This window comes from Sus scrofa, chromosome 3 (genome assembly GCF_000003025.6).
Source record: "Sus scrofa isolate TJ Tabasco breed Duroc chromosome 3, Sscrofa11.1, whole genome shotgun sequence".
NCBI lineage: Eukaryota > Metazoa > Chordata > Mammalia > Artiodactyla > Suidae > Sus > Sus scrofa.
The window spans coordinates 97,229,276-97,249,080 of record NC_010445.4 but is presented as its reverse complement, the minus strand read 5'-3'; the positions used below and the strand labels follow the sequence as shown (position 1 = coordinate 97,249,080).

The window sequence follows — 19,805 nt, the reverse complement described above, 5'->3', positions numbered from 1 at the left end:
AGACCAAAACACGGATGCCCTGAGAGCCAGCATGCTCTGGCCAAGTTTCAGAGCAAGCTGGGGCCCAGAAGTTAGGGGGCGGGGGAGGCTCCCTTTCTGTCTGGTCGGAACAGCCCCTCCTGCCACCAACATCTCAAAAAAGGGGCCTGCAGGGGTGGATCTGGGGGCCACCACCCGGTAGGGCATGAAGCTGGAAGGACTATGGGGCTCGGACAAATTCAGGGGCCTCACCTGTCCCCCACAGAGTAGAGACAATTCCAGAACCAAAAAAGAGCCCCAACCTTACCTGTTATTTCTCCTCAGAGCCTTTCCCAAGGCCTGCACTGCAGGTCCTGCTGAGGCAGAAGGCAGCTTCACACAGACTAACAGGAAGATGGGAGGGGGCTTTCAGTGGGGAAGCTCCCCCCCACCCACACAACCAGGCCAAAGGGAGAGACGGACCGACTGACCGACCCCCTTCCCCAAAGGAAGGAAGCAAAAGAAAGACATTTCTGGAGCATTTGCTGTGGGCCAGTCCCTGTGTTTTTACAGGTTAGTATTTTCTTTTGTTTTGAACCTCAACAATCCTGTCAAGCCGATCTGACAACTCCCATTTTCACAGATGCACCTCCGAGCGGTCCAAAGCTATTAAAAGGCAGAGCCCGCACCTAACCTTGACCCCACACTGTGGGGCCTGGTCTGTGTTCTGGGGTAAGAGGGGGTGGAGCTGCTGGAGGGAAGGGGAGGGGGAGGGGAAGGGGAGGCCCAGCCCCCACATCCCCTGCCCCAGCGAACATCCTCTCTGCCTGCCTTTGTTCACAAAACCGAAAAAGTGATGATGGTTTTCCTTCCTCTCTTTAAGAAAACAACAGAATCAAAACAAACAGAGAAGGGGAACTCCCTCCTGTAGCTTTTGCCAGAATCAAAAGGAAGAAATAGTCCCAGTTCAGCCCTGGGCCGCCAGCTACTGGGACAAGGTGTGCCAGGGGAGGGGAGAGCATCCCTCGCAAAAACCCGGCTTCCAGCATCCCCCTCCTCCTGGTCCTGAGCCAACCCTTCCCCCTCGGGCCACCTCATTCCCCAAGAAGAGACACACGTGCATACACACGCCCAGAGCTGAGGCAGCTGAAACTTCCCAGAGGGCCTTAGTAAATCCTAAGGAAGGGCAAAAAGGAAACGAGAATGCCTCTCCCCCCCAGACAAAACACAAACGAGCACCGGCCACCTCCCATGGCTGGTTCCCACTCAGGGCTGCCAGGTCCTGCCCCATTTCTCACTTCTGAGCTACCCTCACTCTAGTCTCCTGAGGGCAGTGATACCTCACAGGGTCCCTTTCTTCCCAGAGTCAGGCTCTCCTGTACCTTAGCGGCCACAACCATCCAAGTCTGGAGTAGCCTTAGGTGCATGGTACTGCAGGACACCTGTCCTTACCCTGGCCAGAGCCCTCCCATTCATCCCCTAGTTCAGCGTGCACTTCCAGATGTCTTGTGCTGATTGGCTCATTTGGGGTGACTGACAGCTGCAGAGATCCGCCCCTTGCATACAGGGAGGAGGCCTTAAAGGCTCAGCAGTGTCCTTCTAACCAAAGGTCTTGGTCCCATGAAACTGGGACACTCCTCTGTGATCCCCCTACCCCTATCAACGTCACTCTTTGACAGGGACTCTGGGGCCAAGAACACCTTTTGAAAACTGCCTGGATAAAGGAATTTCTGGTCCGGGTTCAAGGTCAGACTATAGCTCAAGATTACTCCCCCCTCCCCCAACTGAGACTAATTAGCCCCCACAAGTACTCAATGAGTAGTTAGTTTTGAACTCAGTGCTAGACTTGGTCCTGTGGGAAATGCAAGAAGACAGATGTGTCTCAGAATCTTTGAGGGACTTGGGAGAGATGGTGGCAAGGAGAGGGCTGTGCCAAAGCAATTGGAGGGGTGGCTAAAAAGAAAGTTGGCTCCTCTTGGACACGTGGGAGGTCAGAGGGAGAAAGAGCACAGGGGATGCTGCTAACTGTTGGGAGAATAACTGCTCTGCAGCATCCTGCTCTCCCTCTTGCTTCCTCAGGCTGACAGGTCCTACATTTAGCAGGTGTTCCACTGGTATTTGTGGGACAAACAGCCACTGTCTAGGCTTCACTGGCAGCAGAGGGTCAGCGGTCAAGCAAAGACAACTCTCCCGAGGAGGAGGCCAGGGCAGGGCTGAGATCAGACCTTCCACCTCTGCGACCAATCCCTTTTCCTTAGCCTCTCCAGCGCCCCCTCGGCCTTCATCTTTCTCCCCGAGAAACCTTGGCCAGCTCCCCAAATAAAGTCTATGACAGCTGCGACTCTACCCCCAACTGGAGTGAGTGCAGTGGCTGGAGGCTCAGGCTCCACAGTCAACCCCTGAGTTAAGATTCTGTCTCCACTCCTTACTTGTCCTTGACCCAGGACAAGTTCCTGATCTTTCCCAAACCTCTGTTTCCTCTCTGTAGGCTGGGGATGCTAAGAGTATCCGCTTGTAGAGGTGCAGTGAGGGTTAAATGAGATGGATGCCCCAGAGATACACAGTGGAGCCCCCCGCACTTGATCTCATTCCTCTGCAACAAGGACTGTTTTGTCTTCCCACTGGCCCAGGAAGCCTCTTGAGGGCGAGCCCCATGAGCTCGTGGCCCTGTCTCCTCTCCCAGGTCCCAGCTCAATGTGGTGCCATTGAAGGAGCTCAGTAATGCTTGTAGACCAGGAGTAGAATTTAGGAAGTTGGCCTGGAGTAGGTGGATTTGATTTCTCCCTGGCCCAGGACACCCTCCTCTGCCATTCCCACCCCCAACACACTCCTACACAGTCTTTTTATTTTTTTTTTCCTTTTTTGGGCACCCCTTGGCATATGGAGGTCCCTGGTTGGGGATCAGCTCCGAGCCACAGTTGCGATCCAAGCCACAGCTACTGCAACGCCAGATCCTTTAACTCACTGTGCCGGCTGGGGATTGGACCTGTGTCCCCACACCCCAGAGTTGCCACCTATCCCGTTGTACCACAGTGCAAACTCCATTTTTTCATGTTGTTGTTCTTCTTCTTCAGTCTTTAAGACTTTGCTCTATCTGCCTCCTCCAGGAAGTCTTCTCTGGTTCTCAGGTTGGGTCAGGCCCCTCCATGTCCCTGCTGCATGCATGGCAGACAATCTTGAGCAATGCACTATTACAGAGTGGCCCTTGGTTTAGGCAACTGGTACCCAGAGGCTATGCCTCATCTCACTCCTCTGCCAAGTCTGGCTCAGCAGCAGCTCCAAGTTTTGATGAATGAATTCATGAATTTGTTCTGTGACCATGAGCAAATTCCCTCTGTCACCTTCTAACAAGAGGAAAATACGGATCTTTCTTGAATAAGTGGGAGGGAGCGGCCCAGAGGTGGAGGGGGCAGGGCCAGGGGAGACATGGAGAGGCTTCTGGCCAAACCGGGTCCTTCCGGGGCAACCAAATTGGCTCATCAAGTGAGGTCCAGTGGAAAAAATTGCCCCACACCTGATGTGCCCCTGGTGGGGGGGCTCTTCCCCGTGAGGAAAGAAGGTCATTGTCCCTTGGCAAGGCCAGTTGAAAAAAAGGAGGTTGGCGTTCCCATCGTGGCTCAGCAATGAGCGACCAGCATCCATGAAGACACAGGTTCAATCCCTGGCCTCGCTCAGTGGGTTAAGGAGCTGGGGTTGCTGTGGCTCTGGAAAGGCCGGTGGCTACAGCTGATTCGACCCCTAGCCTGGGAACCTCCATATGCCGTGGGCGCGGCCTAAAAAGACAAAAATACCAAAAAAAAAAAAAGAATAACAGGAGTTTTATGTATCCAGGCTCTATCCAGTAACCTGGTCCCCAAGACCTTCCCACAGGAACTTCCCCACCCTCCTGGCCGTCAGCACTGCTGTGTCCTTGAACCGGTCACCACTCATCCCTGGACTTCCAAGTTCTCTCTCCTGACCAGAGCTTAAGGTGCCACCATGGGCCGGTGCCCGGGAAGGAGGCCAGGGATGGACTCCTGGCTGGCTGACCACCCCCAGTGGGGGGCTGGCCTGAGCAGGCAGGTTTCAGCTTTCAGCTTTCAGCTTTCAGCGTGTTTTCCTGTCTAAGGCACTTTCTATTTTTCAATACTTTTCCTAACTCCGCCAAACAACGAAAAAGGAAATTGGTGCACCTTCAAAGAGCTGGGAGAGTGGGGGTGGGCAGAACCCAGCCTGGCTGGGCCAGAGGGGCCCCCCATTTCCCCAGCCCTCCCTCTCCCCTCCCTGCCAGGCTGACTCATTGTTTTGCAACAAACAGCAGGCAGCCAGGCTCTGGCAGTTTCTCGAAGTCCGGCCCCAAAGCAGGCTGGGTTCAATCCCGGCCCTCCCCACGGCCCGCCAGGCCCGGAATGATTGGGTTATCTCCGCCTGCATTCCCTTTGTTTGAGGCGGCCACTTGCTCACTCGAGGTAAACAGACTCTGGGCAATGAAGAAACATGAAGGGACCCATTATCTCTGGAGACCAGAGCGATCCCTCTTCTCCTGACTGGTTCCCCTGCGAAGAGGAGGGGTTTCAGAGCTGAGCATCCAGAGACTGGTGCCTGGGTTCAATCCCGGCCCTGCAGCTCCCTGCAGGTGACCTTGGGCAAGTCCCCCGAGCCTGAGCCTGTCTGCTTCCACATTCCAGTCCACAGAATGTCGGGATAATAGTACCTTCCTCAGAGTCGTTCTGGGCACTGATGAGTTAGTTCATGTTTATGATGGGCTAGTTTTTAAAAAGAGCTCCATAGAAGCGGTGTTAAATGGGGGTGGGGGAAGGTCTAGAATAATGTCAAAAATAATAAACCCAGAGTTCCCGTTCGGTGGCATCTTGGGGGCACTGGTACGCAGATGCGATCCCCAGCCTGGCACAAGTGGGTTAAGGATCCAGCGTTGCCTCTGCTGCAGCTTAGTCACAACACGGCTTGGATGTGATCCCTGGCCTGGGAACTCCATATGCTTTTGGGAGACCCAAAAAAGGGGGAAAAAATTAATAAACCCGTCACCTGGAGTTCCCATCATGGCTCAGCAGAAATGAATCTGACTAGCATCCATAAGGATGCAGGTTCAATCCCTGGCCTTGCTCAGTGGGTTAAGGATCCGGCATTGCCATGAGCTGTGGTGTAGGCCACAGACACGGCTCGGGTCTGGCATTGCTGTGGCTGTGGTGTAGGCCAGTGGCTACAGCTTCCATTCGACCTCTAGCCTGGGAATCTCCATGTGCCATGGTGCGACCCTAAAAAGACAAAAGCAAAACAAAACGAAACAAAAAAACAACCAACACCCAAGGCCAGGTTCGGGGTGGCTTTCCCAGTCCCCCATCCCCCATCAGCTGCTCCACTTTGCATCCCTGAGTTGAGGGCATTGATGGCCCCCAGCAGGTAGGCACCGAGGCCCCAAGCTCCTTTTCAAATGGAAGTTGTGCAGGGGAAATCCTCGGGGGAGGTAGGCGCCAGCCTGGGAGGGTCTGGCCACCTGAAGGGTTGCACAGAGAGGCTTTTTGGTTCCTGCAATGAGCTTTTGGAATTTCAAAAAGACATCCCCAGGAATGGACAGCCCACAGGGGTGAAGTGTCGAAGGGAGGGCGGTGCGCTCTCCCTGAAGTCCAACCCGGGGGCCATTCTTGCCATTTTCTTTTTCTGGATGGATTTCCCCAAAAAACCTCAAGTTCCAGATCCAAATCTTGGTTCTGACCCTTACTGGCTGAGAGACTCTAGGCAAGTTCCTTACTCTCTCTAAAAGCTCCATTTCCTAGTCTGTAACAAGAGATAATAATCCTGCCTTGCAGGGCTGGCGGGGAATTAAATGATGCAACACGGGCAAAGCTCTTGGTGTGGGGCCACCAGGGGCAGGACCAGAGCTCCATCAGTGGGTGCTCTCCAACCTACGCCCACCCCCTGTCCTCACCAGAGACCAGGGAATCTGCTCACCTCCAGCCTGACTGCATGTGGCAGTAGATTGCTACCCCACTCCACTGCTTCCTGCATCCTTTCTGATGAGTCCAAGGGCCTGGGGATGGCTTCTAAGCCCCTTCATTCCTGGTTCCCCCAATGGTGCCGATATTGCACAGAAGTTAACAGGGTGCACTTCAGAGCCCAGGAGATTGGGGTTGACGTCCAGCTCCCCAATCACTAGCAGTGAGTCTTGGGTCACAAGCCTCTGTCACTTAGTCATTCATTCAGCAAATATGTCTGAGCACCTGATCTATGCCTGACACTACAGCGTGCCACAGGTACAATGAAGAATACAGATCAGAGAATCATAGTCTAGCAAGGAAGACAAACATTAAATGTATATCCAAACACATAATTATTGAGTGCTACAGAGAGTGATGGGTGCTGTGGGATATTTCCTGGAAAGCATAGGAGAAGGTATTTCTTCCTTTTCTTCTTTTTTTTTTTTTTTTTTTTTTTTTTTGCTTTTTAGGGCCATACCTACCGCACACAGAAGTTCTACCACAGCCACAGCAATGCCAGATCCAAGCTGCATCGGCGACCTACACCACAGCTGATGGCAACGCCAGATGCTTGACCCACCGAGTGAAGCCAGGGATCGAACTAGCATCTTCAGGAATACTAGTCAGATTCATACTGCTGAGCTACAATGGGAACACCAAGAGAAGGTATTTCTGAGCTTTAAGCCAGGACCTGAAGGATATCTAAGAATGAATTACAGAAATAACATGTGCAAAGGCCCTGAGGTCAGAAGAGTTTGGTACTCATACTGAAGGGAACCTATGGTGAGCAAAAGAGAGACTCAAGTTGAGGTTGAAGAAGAGGCTAGATCTGGTGGGACCACATAGACTTTGGGAAAGACTTTGGGCCAGAAGCACTGAATAGTTTTAAGGAATGGGGAATATGGTTAGAGCACTTTGAAAAATGTCTGTAGCACCTGAATGGATAATGGCTTGGAATGGATTCAGGGAAACCAAGGATCAGACTGTCTTTCAAGGGAGAGGAGACTGTGGTAGGGCAAGGGAAAACAGGGCTAGAGAGAAGTAGGCAGAGCCAAGATATGCTTAGGGAGTGGGTACAATGGGACCTAGTTACAGGGTACGTATAGAGGTCAAAGGAGAAGCTATCAAATAAAACTTTCAGGTTCTGACCTGGGAAACTGGGTGGAGGGCACAGCTAGTTACTGAGAGGTGAAGCCCCAGAGGAGGGGCAGATTTGATGGGAGGGGGGAGGTAGAAGTTTAGCGATTGATGTTTAAAATATCTTTATCAAGTAGGCAGCTGGAGGAGTTCTCTTGTGGTGCAGCTTGTTAAAGATCTGGTACTGTCACTGCAGCCGATGGGGTCACTGCTGTGGCCCGGGCTTGATCCCTGGCCTGGGAACTTCCAAACTTCCATATGCTGCGGGTACAGCCGAAAAAAAAGAGAGAGAGAGAAGAAAAAGAAAAGGTAGGCAGATGGATATACCAGACTTGAGTTTAAAAAGAGGTGTAGGGAGTTCCCTGGTGGCTCAGCAGGTTAAGGATCTGACATTGTCACTGCTGTGGCTTGGGTTTGATCCCTGGCCCAGGGAACTTCCACGTGCTGTGGGTATGGCCATAAATAAATAAATAAAATACATAAAAGAGAGGTCTAGATTGAGAATTGGAAACTATAGGGAGTTCCCGTTGTGGCTCAGTGGCTAACAAATCTAACTAAGAACCATGAGGTTGTGGGTTCGATCCCTGGCCTCGCTCAGTGGGTTGAGGATCTGGCGTTGCCGTGAGCTGTGGTGTAGGTAAAGACGCGGCTGGGATCCCGCGTTGCCGTGGTTCTGGGGTAGGCCGGCGGCTACAGCTCCGATCAGACCCCTAGCTTCGGAACCTCCATATGCCACAGAAGCAGCCCTAGAAAAGGCAAAAATAGACCAAAAAAAAAAAAAAAAAAAAAAAGGAGAGAGAGAGAGAGAATTGGAAACTATAGAAAGGGAATTAACATAGGAAAAGACTGCCAGGGAGAGAGTAACCTGGGCTAGTCAAAGAGGACCAGGCCTAAGGCCTGAGGGGCACCCCATTTAAATGTCAGGTGAAATGGAGCCCCAGTTTTATCATCTCCAAAGGGGAGGATAATAGTACCCATAGCTCACAGCATAATTGAGGATTATATGAAGTAGCCAATGTCAGGCAATTTACAGGACGCCTAGCACACAGCTGCTGCACAACAAATGGGTAGAAGGGTGCATTTGGTTGGTAATTCTCTTCATTTGCAAGTGATAGAAACTCAACCTAGTTTTAGAAAGAGTTCTTTCAAAGGGTTCAGGATCTCCCCTGCAATCAGGGGAAGGACTGAATCACTAAGGCACCGCACAAAAGGGCAGGACCGAGGTCCTCGGAGGGACTGCCTCTCAACTCTGCCTCCTGATGGGATCAGCTTCTCTCCCCGATTCTCTGACGTCTGCCCTGCGATGGGGCACACGGCTGCTCCTGGCCGGGTCTGCATTTCAAGTCTTGATGTTCTCTGGGAGAGAACATCCTATTCTCTCTGAACCCAAGTTAACAAAAGCCCAGAGAAAGAATCTCCATGGCTCCCCTTTATTTGGGACCTTCCCCCTGCCCCACTCAGTGTGGGGGAAGCAAAGGGACTGGCGACTACAAAAACATGGCACTGCCATAATGGGGGATGGGGGTGCCTGGGTGGGGGGAGGGCTGCTAGGTCAGCAAAAGCAGTAGGGGATCCCTCAAATTCCTAAACTGGAAATGCACTTGCAGTCAGGAAAGGGGGCTAATTAGTACCTGCAGGAGATTAAAAACAAACACAACACTTCCTGATAAACCTCACAGGTAACCTCATCACCTGCCTACTTTGTCTCCCTCTCATGCTACTTCCTCCTTCCCTGCAGATGGGCCTCCCCTTGGCCCCCGTTTGAAGGAATCTCTTTTTGGACCCTTCACTGGCCTTCCCAGACCCTAGGATTGAGGCCAATTCCTTTTTTTATTTATTTACTTTTGATTTATTTATTTTTCCTTTTTTAGGGCTGCCCCTGCAGTATATGGGTTCCAGGCTAGGTCCATCGAGCTACGCTCAGCACGCCATCCAGCTGCATCTGTTCCTCCCACGCTCTGCATGCTGATTTACCCTGATGAGCAGATCCACCCGCATCCTCATGGATCTATTTTGTTTCTGCTGGCTACGTCCAATTTTTTTTTTTTTTTTTTTTTTTTTTTTTTTTTTTCTAGGCTGCTCCTGCGGCATGTGGAGGTTCCCAGGCTAGGGGTCTAATTGGAGCTGTAGCCACAGGCCTACACCACAGCCACAGCAACATGGGATCCGAGCCACGTCTGCAACCTACACCACAACTCACGGCAACGCCAGATCCTCAACCCACTGAGCGAGGCCAGGGATCGAACCCACAACCTCATGGTTCCCAGTCGGATTCGTTAACCACTGCGCCACGACGGGAACTCCTTTTTTATTTTTTGCATATATTCTTTTTCATATTATTTTCCGCTACGGTTTATTACAGGATATTGAGTATAGTTCCCTGTGCTATACAGTAGGACTCTGTTGTGTATCCAAGTTATATATTATCTCAAACTCCTAATATCTCCCTCCCTCATCCCTTTCCCCTTTGGTTACTGTAAGTTTGTTTCCTGTCTGTGAATTTGTTTCCGTTTGGTAAACAGGTTCATTTGTGTCATATTTTAGATCCTACAAATAAGTGATATCAATAGTATTTGTCTTTCTCTTTCTGACTTACTCCACTTAGTATGATAATGTCTAGGTCCACTCATGTTGCTGCAAATATATTATGTGATATATACAGATATATTACATCTTCTCTGTCCAGTCCCCTGTTGGTGGACATGGAGGTTGCTTCCATGTCTTGGCTATTGTAAATAGTGCTGCAGTGAACATTGAGATGCATGTATCATTTCAAATTAGCATTTTCTGGATATATGTCCAGGAGTGGGATTGCTAGATCCTATGGCAATGTTATTTTTAGTGTTTTAAGGAACCCTCCGTCCTGTTCTCTATAGTGGCCACACCAATTTACATTCCTGCCAGCAGTGTAGAAGGATTGCCTTTTCTCCCCACCCTCTCCAGCATTTGTTTGTAGACTTTTTAATGACGTTAAGGAGAATTTCTTTGGCCTGACCTCTCCATCTTTCCCCTCCTCTATCGCTGCACCTCTCAAGGCACTCAAGGCCCAACTTACCCCAGACTTCCTCCCTCCCGGAAGGGTCTCCTGACCTCTCCAGCCTCATAGCCTGCTCGCACTGACCTCCAACCAGCCTGCTGCAAAGCTCTAGGCTCACATTTAGGGCGTTCCTGCCTCCTGTCAGTCACCGAGGCTGGTAAGTGCTCCCACATGCCCACTCCCTGAAAGACAGACGAGGCAACCCCATTGAAAGGGAAGACACAGGCTCAGCGAGGTTCCGTAACGTCCCCCAGATTACCTAGCTGGTTAGTGAAATAACCGAGACTTAAATTCAAGACTGACAACCGACCTCAAAACCTTTGCTCTAAACCAGGAGCCAGCAAACTATACGGGCCTGAAGGCCAAATTCTGCCCACTATCTGTTTTTCTACAGCTTGAGAGCTAAAAATGGTTTTCACATGACCGGGGGGGGTGGGGATCAAAAGAAACATAAGATTTTGGCACATGTGAAAATCACAGGAAACTAACATTTCAGTGTCCATTAATAACGTTTTATTGGACATGGTGGTGTGGTGGTTGTTTTCATCATGGCATGCAGCAGCTTGATGTGGGATCTCAGTTCCCAGACCAGGGATTGAACCCAGGCTGCAGCGGTAAAAGCACTGAGTCCTAACCACTAGACCACCAGGGAACTCCCTTAATAAAGTTTTCTTGGCGCACACCAACACCCATTCATTTAGATCTCTTTGATGGCTTTTTCGTGAACTACAGTGGCAGAGCTGAGTCGTAGTGACAGGGACCAGCCTACAAGGGTTCCCATTTGGCCCTTCACAGAAGACCTTTGCCGACCCCTGCTCCGAAAGGCACCATTGATGAGCCACAGCTCCACGGAGTTCTGAACACCCTGCCTGCCTTGACAGGCTGCTGTCTTTCTCTGGGTGCTGAGCCCACTGTAGGATCTCAGAGGGAAAACAAAATAGATTTTAGCCCCCTTTGGACTTCCAGGTACTAAAGATGTGCACCAGAAGTTCCCGTCGTGGCACAGCGGAAACGACCCCGACTAGGAACCGTGAGGTTGTGGGTTCGATCCCTGGCCTTGTTCAGTGGGTTAAGGATCCAGCGTTGCGGTGAGCTGTGGTTGTAGGTCACAGGCGCAGCTCAGATCCTGCATTGCTGTGGCTGTGGCATAGGCTGGCAGCTGCAGCTCCGATTGGACCCCTAGCCTGGGAACCTCCATATGTCACTGGTGCAGCCTTAAAAAGACAAAAGACAAAAAAAAAAAAAAAAAAAAAAAAAGATTTGCCCCAGATGGGACTGAAGTTTCAACACCTGAGAAGGACGAAAAAATTCTAAACCAACCCCTCCTGGCGTCCCCCAGGCTGAGCCAGGCTGTTCACCCAGGGGGGGCAGTGGGAGACCTTTGTCCAGACAGGCTCTGACTCATCTGGAGTGCGCTCTGCCTCTTGTTTGGTTTTCAAGGAACCAGCTTCAAGGAAAGAAGCAGAAGAATTGGGTCTTATCCAGAAGAATAAGACTGAGAGCTGTCCTGGCGACTAAGTGGGATCTAGAAAGAAAGCGCTGAGCCTGAATGAAGGCTGGCACGTAGTAGGTGCTTGATGACCTGCAGCTTTTGTGAGGAGGAGGAGGAAGAGGAGGTGGAGGGAAAATGGGGAATTCTGGAAGCTCCAGGCTTTTGCTTGCCTGAATGGGGCTTTTGTGTGACAGAAAAAGGCTCCCCTTCCTCCAGCGCCCACCAGGACACCCTTGGGGAGTGGAGTGGGAACTCTTAGCCCCAACTCCCACCCCCAGGGTCGGGTGCTTTTGCGCAGTGCATGCACCTCACAGCTTCACAGCTGCAGGTGGCAGCCCCGCTGGACCTGAGAGGAGGGAGGGAGACGCTGAATGGGGTTTCCTGAGTTTCCCCCTCTAACTCTGCAGCCATCGCAGGCCAGTCCACAAACCTTCCTGCACTTCAGTTTCCTCGTCTGTATAATGGGGATGCTTGTCTCCCTCTGGCAGTTCTGAGGATGAAATGAGGGAGCAGATGTGGAAATCAGGGGGGAAGGGGTTTTTTGTGCTTTTTGCCTTTTTAGGGCCACACCCGTGGCATATGGAGTTTCCCAGGCGAGGGAGTCAAATCGGAGCTACAGCTGCCAGCCTATACCACAGCACAGCAATGCAGGATCCAAGCCATGCCTACGACCTACAACACAGCTCACGGCAACACTGGATCCTTAACCCACTGAGTGAGGCCAGGGATCGAACCTGCAACCTCATGGTTCCCAGTCGGATTCTCTCCGCTGAGCCACGACGGGCGGGAGCTCCCGCAGGGAGGGGGGGGGGCAGGTTTTGATGTTAACCAAACGACCAAATGGAAGCCTGCCATTCAGGGTCGTCCAGAAGCTGCTATTTACAGAAAGGGCTTTGTTGTTCACTTTTTAGAAATGATATGCTATAGAGGGTTTAGCAAGCAGAGAGTTATGTTGTCCATAACTTATTATGGCTAATGTTACTTCTACACTAATCTTGCCTTTTTTTGTTGAGGGGAAGTGGGAGAGGAGAGGCCGAGAGGAGGAGAAATACTCGAAGTGCTACAGCAGTAGTTTTCAGACTTCGCCTCCCGGGTCAGGGTTGGGGCCTGAGAATCTGCATTTCGCACAGAGTCCCAGGCGGCACCCCTCTGAGGACTCCTCCACTCTGTCAAAAGGCCTAGAAGACCGCTGGGCAGCTATAGGAGGTGGGGCCAGGGCTTCCTTGCCTGAGGGGGGGGCAGGGGGAGCACGGAAAGTTCTTACTGTCCCAGCAGACCCGTTTCTTGAAGGAAGGGACAGGCTCCCAGGACCCCAGGGATCAGCCTGGTTGGCCCCAGACCCAGAATGTATGGGGGTGAAGGCCTAGTCAAAGGCTCCCCCCACCCCACCCCCTCAGAGAGGGGACTGAGGCTGGAAAGGCGGGGAAGGGCTGGGTTTCCCCAGATCAAAGCTGGTTCCCCAGCCTTTGATTCGCAAACAAGCAGACTCTTTAGAGGCTGGCCCGGAGTTTGGGGCAGGCTGGCCTTGGGGCCTGGGGTGAGTGGTCAGAGGCCCCCAGCCCGCTCTCTTTTTGCATAACAGCTTGGCTGTCTAACAAAAGGACAGTCCTTGAAAGGCCGTATGGGGCTGTTAAAAGCTTCCGGCAATGGTTTAATTGGGGGCGATTAAAGTGTCCACCCCAGGAAGGCCTGCCCTTCAAAGGCCAACCAGGCCTGGCTCCCCTGCCCTCAGCACCTCTCCCCTCGGCCACGCCCCCGGTGGTAGCCCTGCCCCCAGCCTCTCCCCTCCGCCCCCTCAGCTACCCTGTGGCTCCCTGCCGACTGAGGAAGTCAGGGACAGGGACCCTTTGGCCAGCCTGTCTGGGGGGATTCCGTCCTGGCCCCTGGACCATCAGGACCATTTGTTCGCACAGTTTGGTCTCGTGGCTGAGTCAGTGTGGGAGGTGGGGAAGGCTGAGTCGGAGACAGAAAGGGCCCCAGACTGGTCCACCCGGCTCACTCTGGCTGCCTCAGGACACCTAGCCTGCCTGGTCTCTGGCCCCTCCTTGAGCTCCCTTACCAGCCCCTCTCCCCAAGGCCCTGGCCCATCTGCAACTTCATGGTCACCGTTGGGGGACCCACACATTAATCTTCCAGACATGATCTGAGAGGTGCTGGGGACTCAGAGGTGACCAGACAGGAACCATGACTCATAAAGGTGCCGGATAAGTGAACAGGCAGAAGCAACAGGGCGCAATATAGGTAAAATGAGGTGAGCTATAAGCAGGGCCCCTGCCTCTGGTGGGGCTCAGGGAGCAGAGGGGCAAGCAACATGACCTTCTGGAAGCAACAGAGCCTACAGTGAGAACAGGGCCACTCAGTCTGGCTCATTTGCCAACCATGATGGGAAGAGCTACACCACAGCTGGTTTCACTAAAAGACCTGACCCACCCAACCAGTTGGAGGATCCTTGGAAGGGGAAGTGGGTAGAGGTTCCATCAAGTCTCGAAATCATTGTTCTGTGGGTATCTGGCTCAGACAACTCCCCAGAGCCCAGGCAGTGTCTAAGAATCTTCTTTGGCTGAGCCAACCCACAGGGAGCTGTCTTAGGGGATGAATCAGGAGCCACTTTCCTTTCCCATCCCTTTAGGCCCATTTCCCAAGAGAGAGTCCAAAGCCTCTTTCTTCTGGGTGCTCTCTTTTCTCCTCCAGGCCCTGTTCTCATCAACCCCACCAGGCTTTGGTCTGACACGGACCAGCCAGCGCCACTCTGAGGATGGAGGTGCTGGGGCCAAGGGTCTCGGGGATTTCCAAGTCCCAAGGAAGGACAGGCCAAGTTTTTTACAGAGTGAGTGTGGGATAAAACCAATCCCCGAAGCTGGGAGGCAAGGAGGCCAAAGTCTGAACTGCAGGCAGCAAAAAGCCTCCATTCGGGGATCTCTGTCCCATTCTGAGTCCTCTTTAGGGAGGAACCCCTGACTCTCCCTCCACGTACCTGACAGCCTTCCTGTCCTGTCCCCAGGCTCTGCTTGGTCCTCAGAAGCCCACCCAGGGCAGGGCCAAGCAAGGAGGGCCTAAGAGGGGGGAAAGAGCAGAGGTTCTGAGCAGAGCATTGAAACTGGACCCCAAAAGCCAGGCAAGCATCCGACTTGGAGTAGAGATCTGGCTGCTGCTTACATCAGTGGAACTGTAGCATCTCACTAACCAGAGCAGCAAGCTGTGAGGCACGCAACCCATCCTAAGCCCCATCTCTATCTCTGAAGTCTCCTGGAAGGCAGAGCAGCCAACATGCACGATTCTCCCATGAACTCTCCACCCCTCCCAGCCTCAGCCTGGCAAAGAAGCCCTCCAGTGAAGCAACTCCAGACTTCCAGATTCGTCCACTGGAGATAAAACCAGAGCAGTTCCCTCACACAGGGCATGAGAGAAAGGGATTAACTGTACGGTGATGGATGGAACCTAAATTGCTGGTGGTGAGCACACTGTAGTATATACAGAAGTAGAAATATAATGTTATAAACCAATATTACCTCAATAAAAAATAAATTAAAACCAAAAGCTTCAGGGCTATGGAAGCTTGCCAAAGAGCCGGCTGCTACCCCCTCCTAGTCACTCTGCCCCCAGACTTACTCCTTTACTCCCCGAGTGACCAACAGACTCAGTTTCCCTGGGACTGAGGGGGTTTCCGGAACAAGGGATTTTTGGTTTTAAAATCTGGATGGGAGTTCCCACGCAGTGGTTAACAAATCCAACTAGGAACTATGAGGTTGCGGGTTCGATCCCTGGCCTTGCTCAGTGGGTTAACGATACCACGTTGCTGTGAGCTGTGGTGTAGGTCGCAGATGTGGCTGGGATCCCGAGTCGCTGTGGCTCTGGCGTAGGCCGGCAGCTCCAGCTCCGATTCGACCCCTAGCCTGGGAACCTCCATATGCCCCGGGAGTGGCCCAAGAAATGACAAAAAGACAAAAAAAAAAAAAAAAAATCTGGATGGTCCCAGGCAAACCATCGTGATTTACTCAAGCCTGAGGGGTGTCCCAGGACCAGCTTTCAGCGTAAAAACTGGGAAGGACAAGTGGCCCCCCTCCTGGTCCAGCCTCTGCTCCCATCCGTCCCCTGAGACAGTGTGCAAAGGCCACCAACAACCTTCAAAGGCCAGTCGCTGAGGCCACTTCTCCTTCCTCTTGCCCACGGCGGGGGTGGGGCTGGGGCTGGGGCAGGGGTGTGGCAGGAACCGCAGAAGCCTTGGGCTGTACCCGGCTGGCCTGGAGGGTGGGGCGAGGGGGTCAGGGAAGTGACAGCCTTGCTGTCCCACCCTCTCTAAGTCGGTTTCTGGGCCTGTGCGCTTTATCACCCTCTCGCACTATCTGGTCGCCTGAAGGAGTATCTCTCCCGCGTCCACCCCAGCCCTGCCCTGACTCAGATAAGCTGAGGGGCCATCCTCACAAGACAGACGTGAAGCTGTGGCCTGGGTCCTTGGCCGCCCCAAACCTCCCTCTCTGACCCTTGGCCTTGGCCAGAAAAGCAACAGGGCATCCCCTTGGGGCTTCCACATCCCAGGGGCACGGGACTTCCTACACCCACTTGACAGATGGGGAAATGGAAGCAGGACAAATGATGTGACTGCCCAGGGCTGCCAGGCCAGAGCCATAGAAGCAGCATAGGGGGTGGAAGGGCAGGAGAGCACACCCAAAGGCTCCGGGATGGAGCTTCTGGGAGGATTTTGAGTATAACTGGAGTGAAAGACCCACAGTTGAAGATTCAGTACCTCTACCTCCCCCCCACACACACCTGCTGCCCTGCACGCCCGCCCCAACCATCTCAGGCCAGCCTCCCAAACCACCCAAGCCCAGAGTCTCAAGACTGCCTCCTGCAGGGCTCCTGTCCCCCAGGAGGCCTTCTGCCTGGGTTTCTCCCCACCTGAAACCTGATCTTTGCTGCCAAAAGTCAGCCTGAGTGTTATCAGGGTTCACTCACAAGCCTCCCCGTGTCCCCGTTGCTCCAGGATAGCCAGATGTTGCAAACGTTCCCTGACTAATCCCGAGCCCAACAATTGCCCCCAAGTCCATCCTGCGGGCAGTGGGTGTGGCCACACGAAAATCCTCATAGTCCCCAGACACACCATGTCTTTTCTTGCTTCTGCTCACCCTGGCCCCTCCACCGAGAAAGGACACCTTCCCATCATCCAGATCAGTGGAATCCCTGCTGGTCCCGCAAGGGCCTGTTTACATGTCTCCTCCTCCAGGAAGCCTCCCAGAACATGCAAATCAGAAACATATTCTCCTTCTTGAAATGGCTTTAGCACTTACTCTGTGCCAGGCATTAGGGTGGGCCCTGTGTCTCATTTAACCCTCATAACAACCACAAGCATCAGCTGCTTTACTATTATTGTCTGCATGTGATAGACAAGAAGCTGAGGCCCAGAGTGGTCAGGTAACAGGCCCAAGGTCACACAGCTGGAAATGGACGGAGGCAGGATTTAGGCTCTAGCTGCTTGAATTCTGAGCTCTAAACCACTGATGGCTGCCCCTGTACCTCTGTTAGGGCCCCCTCCCACACTGGGTGCAGGCAACATGGAGCAGGGCTGGCTTCTTACAGGAATCTTCATATTTGCTCCGAGAGCCCAAAGGACCTTTACCCCAGGCTCCTCTAGGCCCTAGAGGGAAGGACATGTTCTATTTCTAGTCCCCCTCAGGCCAATCTCTGAGCAGTCTCTGCCTGGCTTCTTTTTGGCTGTGGGGACTTGATCCCAGCCTGAGCATGGGATATAGATGGGGCAGCCAGAGGGGGGGGGCAAGACCTTGGCTCCTGGGATCCCCAGTGGCCCCCCAGGACCTCTCTCTGCCCCTTCAACCCCTCTCTCCTAAAGGCCACTCCACACCCACCTCCTCTAAGCTGTGGCTGCTGCCCCTAGACCAGCCTCTGCCTGGTCTCTTTGTCCCCTTTCTGCCTGTCTCCAGTCCCAGCTGGGGGATGTGTCTGGGTCCCTGTGCGGACTCTAAGCTCTCTTGCTGCAGCTCCCTCACACTCACATGAGATCCTAGCCGCAGCTCTTTAAAAAAAAAAAAAAAAATTTTTTTTTTGTATAGAAAGATAACAGAACTTGTTACAATGTACAGAAATATTGGTTATAACCTGCACATGACGAAGTGTTTCAAACATACACGTTTTCTGCTAAACATGTAATCCCCACAATTTAATTTGTATTTATTTTATTTTATTTGTCTTTTTGCCTTTTCTAGGGCCACTCCCACGGCAAATGGAGGTTCCCAAGCTAGGGGTCCAATTGGAGCTGCGGCCACCGGCCTACACCAGAGCCACAGCAACACAGGATCCAAGCCGCGTCTGCGATCTACACCACAGCTCACAGCAACGCCAGATTCTCAATCCACTGAGCGAGGCCAGGGATCGAACCCACAACCTCATGGTTCCTAGTCGGATTTGTTAACCACTGTGCCACGACCATGACGGGAGCCCCTTTAATTTGTATTTTTAACGTAAAAATATAATGATGCACTCTTAACAAGATTGGTAATTTTGCATATTTTGTCTTTAGATAAATGATGAAGTTCAGCCTTACACATTTAGCTGGAGGAGGGAAACAGAGGCAAAGTAACTCTGCTTTGGGATAAACTACTCCCTGGCTTTTGGATGTACTGTGAAGGCTTCAGTCCTCGGCAGGTGTCCGCCAGGCTCAGATGCGCTGAAGGACCCAGAGCGCTCTAGCAGCTACAGCTGGGGTTGGGAGAGGAGGTGCATGCATGCCCAAGGGAGTGTGTGTGTGTGTGTGTGTGTTACACGTTGTGTGTGTACGTGTGTGTACGTGCCTTGCATGCACGTAGTCACAAGTGGGTGACTGTGTTCATCCATTTGTGAATGTATGTGTGTGTGTGTGTGTGTGTGTGATTCTCGTACACCCCCGCTCAGTCTGCTTATGTGCCTGAATGCTCCGGGTAGGTGCAACCATGTGTTCAGGAGTCCTCCCTCCCCTTCACACCCAACTCCTCCACAGCCCTCAGGACGCTCCCCCGCCCCGCCTCAACCCTGAAGCCTGCTCTGACCCTCCAGCTCACACTGTCCTCCCTCTGACCCTCCCTGCTCACCCTGCAGCCCTGACCTGCTGACCTACATCGCAAACACTGTTTGTCTTGTTCTGGTTCAGGCCTGGAGCTTGGTCACCCTTGTTCCCTGAGGGTGGAGGCTGACGCCTTTCAAATTACCCCAAAGCCCAGCTTAGGTCTGGGGACACAGCCTTGCATAATACACACACTCATAACCTGAATTAAAGCCAACGGCATTGAAAGAACTGCATTTACGTGACCAGAAACCAGAGCAGGCGAGCTTTCCTCTTTCAGCTTTGAACTCGTTTACTCGGCATCTTTCTGTCTGTTCTTTTTTGCTGTCTCAATCTTCAGCTTACAAAGTACTTCCTTGTACATCCATATCTCATTCAAATCGCATGACCATCCTTTAAGATAAGAGGACTTATCCTCATTGCACAGATGAGGAAACTGAGGCTCCGGGAGGCTACGTCGTGACTCACCAAGGTCACTTCAGCCTGGAAGCAGGGGCCTGGAATCCTCACGCCTGAATAGATGTGGTCCCCACAGCCCCTCCCCAGCAGTAAGCACCTGGGGTTAGAGGGCAATCCCCGGCTTGGAGGGGGTGCTTCCTCACCTCCCCGGCCCGCTCCAAGTCCTGAAGTCACCATGGGAAAGAGATGAACCAGGCCCCCCGGCCAGGGACAACCCCACCCAGCTGCGGGAGGGGCAACAAGATCAGTGGACATTGTTCCCAGCCTGTGGTTACTGATTTGACAACAGGACTGTTCCTCTCCAGCCAGCCAGGGAGTTAATGATTAAGGAAGGGATTAAATATTAACCACCTGTCGGGCCATGGCGTAATGTCTCAGTCTGCACCTGAGCCTACCTAAAAATACCTCCCCCCTGCTGTGGGCCAGCCTCACACAGGGCCTCTAAGCCCCTTGCTCTGGCCATTACCTCCCCATGCAGCCAGTCTGGCCCTGATCCCCGCTCACTACTTCCCATCCATGCCCACCGCATCAGACGCTCATACCCACAGCTCAGACCCAAGAAGTTTCCCTGTTGCTTGGCAGCTACAAGCCACACTGCTGGAAGCACACCTGGTGGGCTTTCTGGAGGAGGAGGAGGATTTGCCTAGAGCTAACTGGAGCTTGGAGGGTCAGTAGGTTGCATTCCTATGTGTGATC

At 52.7% G+C, this 19,805-nt stretch overlaps 1 long non-coding RNA gene across 2 annotated transcripts in view; it reads right to left on the bottom strand.

Annotated features, from left to right (window-relative positions):
• LOC106509841 overlaps positions 1 to 19,805 on the bottom strand; it is a 69,085-nt gene that overhangs the window by 27,356 nt on the left and 21,924 nt on the right. Inside the window, exon 1 of one of the 2 annotated variants that reach the window (XR_002342743.1) lies at positions 287 to 2,832. The exons of the other annotated variant lie outside the window; for it this stretch is intronic. This is a non-coding gene — a long non-coding RNA (uncharacterized LOC106509841). Of the gene's footprint in view, positions 1 to 286; positions 2,833 to 19,805 lie in introns of those variants that run through there. 2 annotated transcript variants of the gene reach the window in all.